General features: G+C 43.2%; 1 pseudogene; it reads left to right on the plus strand.

The window, feature by feature from the left end:
* Window positions 1-334: 334 nt before the first annotated feature.
* LOC118930218 (syntaxin-17-like) lies at window positions 335-7238 on the plus strand (annotated as a pseudogene).
* The last annotated feature ends 711 nt before the right edge of the window (window positions 7239-7949 follow it).

Below are 7949 nucleotides of genomic sequence, written 5' to 3' on the forward strand. Positions count from 1 at the left end.
CAGGCTGTATTGCAGAAGATAAATTTCTTCCGTTTCAGGGAGTCTAGTTTAAAAACCTCCCAATTTTTGAAGACAATGAACCCAATAAGTATAATAGATTTTCACACAAAAAAATTTAGAAAACTAGTCCCATATTGCAGTAGTCCATGGGACTTTTGACTATTTTCCTTCCCTGTGGCAAAATAAATTCAGCTGCATAACCTTATTCTATTGCATACTTCTCTCAGGGGCCGAGCCTCTCTAATCAGAGAGTTTGTACTGAGGCCGGGCTTGTGTGCAGAAGATAAAGCACTTGTTCAGGGTCTGGGGATCAAATTGCTCCCAGTTCCTCAGAATGCATGCCAGAAGTGTGTCCGGCTTCAACGTTGAAGAGGAAGCTCCCACCTGGGAGAGAGAGAGAAAGACGGGTGTCCAGCTCCTGGTCGGCCTTTTCTGCGAGGGCGTCCCCTCGCCTTGGAGCCTGGGTGACAGTGGTCAGTCTCCCCCTCTGCCGGGCCTACTGGAGTTAACCACTCCTTACCAGCGTGGCCCGCACCTTGCCTTGGTTCCCCTCTTGCCTTCCCGCTCAGCAAGAGCTGCTGCTTCAGAGCCCTGGATCTAGTGGGGACCTCACCAGTGTGCTCCTACTTTACGCCTTCTGGGAGTCCTGATCCAGACCCTAGTTTCTCTGCATGGGCTTTAGCATAGAACACTCGGGATCATTCCTTGAGAGCCCCCTGCCTGTCCCATAAGCGCAGGGACTGTGTGACCTCTGGCTGCCAGAGCCTTGGTCAGAGTCACAAGCCTGTTTCGCTTCCCTGGGGCTGCAGGTAGGGAAATGCCATAGCCCCAGGACGGCTGTCTCTAAGGAAGGGAGGTCAATAGAACAGAGCCATTTACATGTTGGGCTCAGGGTTCAGTCTGATTACTTCACAGACCTCATTCACATCACACAGGAGAAAGTGGCGCAAGCCTAAGAGGACTGCTTTGAATGAGGAGCAGAGGAACTTTTTCCAAGGCCAGAGATAAAATGTGGTGGTTGCCACGGACATTTAGGGGGTGTCTATACTTTTAAACACCAGTTTCTGCCACTGCCTGGGAATTATTTAGCCCCTCACCCACTGTAAGAAATCTGATCTGTGAGACAAGAGGTCAGGTGTCACCTGCGACTCCCGCATAGGCAGCAGCCTAGCCGAGGTTCACTCAGCGCCACTGCATCAATCAGCCGGAGCTGAGATCCAGGGCCACTGTCCACTAGTCTGGTCTGCTCTCGGAGTCCGCAGATTAGGAGAGGAAAGTAGGAAATCGGCTCAGCCTCTCCCCAACATTCCCGTCTGGAGGCGGGGGACCAAGGAGGGGCAGACACCGGGAGACCTTTCACCTGAGACTTAAGACTGGTAGCCAACACTAATCATCTTTTAAGTGGCTAACGGGCGCCCAGACACATTTTATGAGACAAAAAGCACAGCATTAAGTCAGGAATAAAAGCGAAGCGTGGATCTCCTACCTTGCGGTGGTGAGCATCGGGTTCCGTGAGATTGATGAAGTTAGAGGGGAGTTAGGGACGCCCCCTGCCTCACTGAGGCCAGGGCGGCCTGAAGAAGCAGGCTGGGAGTCAGAGACAGACAGAGACACTCCTCACGGACACCCAGTCGGGCTGTCGGGGTCTGATTCCAGACACGCGGGCCTTTGAGAAGCCGCTGAAGTGTGGCGTCACTCTAGACTCTTGCAGTTGCCCACAGCTTTCCTCAGTCCCTCGCACCCGAGGAGACGCCTCTGAAGGCATATCCTGGCCTCCACTCAGCTGACTTTCCCGGCTCCCATGGGAGACGGGGGATCCACTGAGGGAGACGCAGGGGAGCCTGTCACTTGAGACTCTGAGATCAGCAGCCGGGCTAGTCCCATGTAAGTGGCTGACGAGCGCCCGATGCTGTGTGCTGTGTGCCACAGACAGCTTCCTTCTGTAAGGACAGTGAGAGAAAAGGCAGGCTCGGATGCCGATACTCACCTCCAAAGTTGTCTCGGACAAGCCCCCAAAGATGATGCCGGGGTTCTTGTTTGCGGAGTCGAAGAATGAACTTAGCAAACAGTCAAGGTAGGAGAACCAGGGAGAGGCTTTTATTGCTTGCTTTTTCCAGAGGTCCTCACCCTACTCTGACTGCACTCAAGGTCCCCATCTCACTGGGTCCTTGAGTGAAGAGGACACCACAGCTATCCTGAGGCCACAGGATGTGGGAGATACTCTTGTTTTCAGTCACAGTCCTCTGATGTTGTTTACTGCCTGTGAGTGAAACTGTAACATTTCCAGAATATCTCGCCTGGCTTTAGTACATGTGCATACCACAGGCGTTCAGAGGTGGTAAGAAGTGTGGCTTTAGTGCATCTGCATCTTTCCTCAGGGGTGGAAAGAAGTTCATCTCCATATGAATGGGTAATGACCTGGGCAAGGAGGGCTTGTCTGTACCTGAGAAGGGAGCAGAGGGCCAGTTTTGCTTCTGCTGGAGCAGGAAAGAGAGAAGGGCCTGGACTGCAGTTTGTAAGCAGAAAACAGATTTTGAACTTTATTTCTCCCTTTGACTGGTTTTGATTTTAGAGGTATTTTGCCCTGGGATTTCCTCTCCCCAGACTTACACCACCTCAGCCTAATGCAAGAAGCAGACTTCTTTTTTAACCACAGCAGAGTTGAGTTAATCCTGTTCTCCAGTTCAGGAGACATTATAATGGTTGTAAAGCCCCTCCTATATCTTACTTTATCTCTCTATCCCATTTATCCATCCACCATCCATCTGCCATGCACCTCAGCTCCTGTCTCCAAGTTTGCATATTCCCTCCCAGTATCTCCCATCAGGTGGCACCTTGGAAAGTTGTGGAGGAGTACAAAGAAGAAGTGAAATTTTCTTTTATGAATTCAAGTTGAAACTAAGGAATTCAATCCACTCATTGTTATTTTAAGCCACTAAGCAATGTTTAAAGGGAAATGTGTAGCATTTAATAATTATATAAGAGATGAAATGTCTCAAACCAGAATTAGAAAAAGGAGAAACTAAAGCCAAAGTAAGCAGAAAAGAGGGAATAGTGAAGAAAGAGCAGACATTAATGAAACAGAAAACAGAAAGATTAGAATAGAAATAGAAAACAAACAGAAAAAAAAAATAAGAAAAAGCACACAAATCACCATTATCAGGAATGAAAGAGGAATTTCACTACAGCTTTTACAGGCATAAGAGAATAAGAAAAAGATTTTTAAAACATTTTATTCTTTCCGCTTTATTGAAGGATATTTTACATACGGTAAAAATCACAACTTATAAGGGACTATTGTGGACAATTTTATGCCAACAAATCTAAAAACTTAAGTGTAATGGACAAATTCCTTGAAAGATACAAACTACTAACATTCATTCAAGAAGATAATAACCCTATAACTGTTTAAAAAATTGAATTTATAATAAAAATCATCCCCCAAAGTAAGCTTTATCTCTAGCTGGCCTTACAAGTGCATTCTACCAAGCACATAAGGATGAAATAATGTCAATTCTACATAAATCTTTACATAAAAGAGGAAATGAGAGGACATCCCAACTCATTTTATGAAGTCAATATCTCCTTGACACTAAAATAAGACAAAAACATTACATGAAAAGAAAATCATAAATAATGCTCCTTATCCACATAGGCACAAAAGTCCTCAACAAAGTAATAGCGAGTCATGGGTGCCTCTGAGTGAGAAGGGTAATAGACTGTGACTGTCGGGAGGGGCATCCTTTGCACTCACTCCTTCCACCACTCTGGGGCCTGTGAGAGAGGACAGGCCTGCAGCACGTCCTCACCACAAGGCAGTCCTCACAGCCTGTGGCGGGCTTGTCGCATTGTGTGGGGTGCCCTCCCTGTTTCAATCATGTGCTTCTTTGCTCTGCTTAAGTATGTGCACCATGTGATACCTGACCAGCCACATGGCTCTATCTGTCCCACGTGGGGAGGGGATGGGTCCTACTGCAGCAGCACATGAGGAGTGCGTGCAGGGTGAGGCCATGCATCAGCTGCCAGGAGGGACACTGGTTACTGGAGCTGATCTTGCTCAGTGGTGCATCTATGTGAGTAATGCTTGTTCCATCGAGAGCTTGACTGTGTTGTTTCCTTGGCGACCTCAATATCAAGAGGCAGTGGACAGAGGTACCTGTACGTCTCCTGAGAGTAGGCAACAGATGCTACTTGCTTACAACCACCAAGTGGGATTTATCTCAGGAATGCAAGGTTGGTTTAACCTTGAAGCTCAGTGAATGTAGCCCACCATATTAACAGACTGAAAAAAAAAAACATGAAATAAACGCAACAGACACAATAACAAATAAAAGAATTTGATAAACTCTATCTCTTATTCATAAGGAGAATTCCCAGAAAACTGGAAATAACGTTTAACCTGATAAAAGTTTTCTATAAAAAATCCGCAGCTTACATCATACTTAAGGATGAGGAACCAAGTGTTTTCCCACTGGGATCAGGTGCAAAGCCAGGATGATCACTTTATTCACTGCTATGCACGAGGGCCTTGCCAATTTCATAAAGCAAGAAACAGAAATAAAAGGAATGCAGGTGGGTAAAGAAGCAGTAAACTCTTTCTACTTACCTGTAATATGATTGTCTATGTAGAAAACCTTAAGGAATTTGCAAAAACAGATGCTAGAACCAAGTGAACTTAGAAGGTTGCAGGATAAAATAGCAATTCAAAAAATCAATTGTATTTCCAGAATATAGTAACAAAGCACTGGACAATAAAATGTCATTTAAAGTAACATTTACAAAAGCATTAAATGTATGAAATACTTACAGGTGAATTTCATGAAATGTGTGCAAGCCTGAAAACTATAAAATATTGAGAAAAATTAATGAAGACCTAAATAAATGTGGAGACAAATTATGTTCATGAATCAGAAGATTCAGTATTGCTGACATATCAGTTAAGCCCAAATTAATCTATAGGTTCAATATGATCCCAATAAAAATTTTGGTAGACATTTTTGGATAGAAATCGGCAAACTGATTTTAAAATTTATATGGAAATTTAAGTGTGGGGTAGCCAAAATGACTTTAATAAAGAACATAGAGGACTTATACTAGTTGCTTTCAAGACTTACTATAGAGCTACAATCAAGTACAGAGATTTTTATTTTTATATAGGTATTTACAATATTTATATAAACATTATATTTAAATAAGATATTAATTACAATACCTATATAAAAAGAGCTGCAATAATCAAGACAGTGTGGCATAAGGATAGACATGTAGATCAATGAGACAGAACTGGTAGTGTAAAAATAGACCCACATTTATTGACAATTGATTTTCATTAGAAGTGCCATGGTGGTATAATGGGAAAAGTGAGTATTTTGAGAAAACGGTGCTAGAACAATTGGACACCATATGCAAAAACAAAAACAAAAACCTGGGCTGTCACTTGACACTATACACAAAATTAATTCCAAGTGGATCACAGACATATGCATAACAACTAAAACTATACAATTTCTGAAGAACATAGAAGAGAATATGTGTGACCTTGGCTTAGGCAAATGGTTCCCGATAGGAAATGAAAACATGAGAGAAAAAGCAATAAATTGGACCCCAACAAAATGGAAAACTTTTGCTTTTAAAAAGATACTGATAGGCCGTGCACACCGACTGGCCTCTGGCGCCCTGGTGGGAGGTTTTTCTATATGAGTGGAGAAGACAGTTGTTTCAAGGAGAAGTGACACAACACTTTTTAGAGTGTCTGAGGATGAAGAAAAAGTGAGATTATGCCGTCTTGAACCAGCTATCCAGAAACTCATTAAGATAGTAATCCCAATAGACCTAGAGCGGTTAAGAAAGCACCAGATAAACATTGAAAAGTATCAAAAGTGCGGTATCTGGGACAAGTTGCATGAAGAGCGTATCAATGCTGGATGTACAGTTCAGCAACTCCGCTCTAATATCCGAGAAATGGAGAAGCTTTGTCTGAAGGTCCGGAGGGATGACCTAGGCCTTCTGCAGAGAATGATGAGTCCTGTTAAAAGTGGAGGTGTCCGCAGCAACAGTAGATTTCCTCCAACTCCATCTGGAATCCGTGGAGGAACTTAGAAAACAATTTAGTGAGGAAGAAACTTTATCACAGCCTTCTCTGACGAGATCCATGACTGTTGGTAGAACATTTCATACTGCTGAGGCTGATCCTCAGAGTATGACTCACAGGCATTGCCTGAAATTCTTCAAGATCAAAATGCTGCAGAATCCTGGGAAACCTTAGAAGCGGACTTAATTGAACTTAGCCAACTGGTCACTGATTTCTCTCTCTTAGTGAATTCTCAGCAGGAGAAGACTGACAGCATTGAAGGCCATGTCAACAGAGCTGCTGTGAATGTTGAAGAGGGAACCAAAAACCTGGGGAAGGCTGCAAAATACAAGCTGGCAGCTCTGCTGTGGCAGGTGCGCTCATCGGAGGAGTAGTGGGGGTCCGACTGGCGTCCTTGCAGGCTCCAAAGTGGCAGGAATTGCAGCTGCACTTGGTGGTGGGGTGGTGGGCTTCACAAGTGGAAAACTGATACAAAGAAGGAAACAGAAAATGATGGAAAAGCTTGCTTCCTGCTGTCCAGATCTTCCCAGCCAGACGGACAAAAAATGCAGTTAAGAACCAAACTTCAGCATTATTGGTGCCAACTTGTCTATCCTAATAAGGACCTTTGCTGCTGTTGGACACTCTGTCAGTTTTTGGAACATGTTTACGTTAAGATAGTGGCTGTAGATCCTCAAGTGGGGTTGACCTGTGATAAGTGGATATATTTTGTTGTTGTTTGCCGGGTGTTAACGGAGACGTTATAGGTTGAGGAGCTTGGGCTGAGGGTGTATAATGTTTGTCAAGCAAAGTTTAAAGACTACCAGGGAGCAGATATTCTGCTGCAAATGTGAAAACTGAACCTGTAACTTTGATAAGGACATGAGGTGTGTGGTCATGTTGGGTTATAGAGGAATGGTTTCTTCCATTTCTTCCATAACCCTGACTTAGATATCCTCAGGCTAGGCATATTATAAATATGCTAATTTATCTTCTATATATAGGAGATTATTTAGGCCTGTTAGCAAAAAAAAGAATGGGAGTTCAGGAGCCTTTCTTATCCAATAGGGAAATCAGGATCTAGCGAGGGGCACAGGTGAACTACACGATGGAGTCCATTCGGCGAACCCTATTGCGGTCTGGTCTACCTATGTGTTCTGGTGGAGATACTACTAGTATAAGAAAATGGAAAGGGAGACCCAGCTTCTCTTTCAAATATGTTCATTTGTGAAACCTTCTTTTCTGAACCCTTCCTTCTGCCTCTCTTTAAATAAAGAATGCAGAATCCAAAGGGTTAGGAAGTCTTATAAGCCGGTCAGCGAGCCTGCTGTCCGCCTGTCTCTGAACACCTCCAGGGTCTAGTTCCCTCTGCCTTCCCTCCCTTGTAATTCTGAGAAGTTCTTTGAATTCTACCTAGGTGTAATGAGGACTTTTCTCATAATCTGCTTTCTTGTATATCCCACCTCTGTTCATCCTTTCCTATAACCTCTAAGTAAAAAGAAAAAGAAAGAAGGAAAAAGAACAGAAAAAGAAAAAGAAAAGATAAAGAAATCTCCAAATATTTCCAACATTGTTAGAGTTTGAGATAAAAAATACATGGGGCTTGTCTAGCTTGGATTAATACTTAGCCTATAGGCACACACCTGATCATTTACATTTGCTCTCTTACAGCACTAAACTATGTTTTCTACCTTTATCTTGCATCTACCTACCACTTCAGCATTTTATTAAAAAAAAATAATAATAATGATAATAATAAGGGAGAAATGTGGGATTCACATATAAATCAAGTATAAAAATCAAACGAATATTCATATCTGACCTGATTGTTTGTAGTTCATAATGTGTGATCAAAACTGAAAGTTTCTGTGATGACTGC

Source organism: Manis pentadactyla, chromosome 5, assembly GCF_030020395.1.
Source record: "Manis pentadactyla isolate mManPen7 chromosome 5, mManPen7.hap1, whole genome shotgun sequence".
Lineage (NCBI taxonomy): Eukaryota > Metazoa > Chordata > Mammalia > Pholidota > Manidae > Manis > Manis pentadactyla.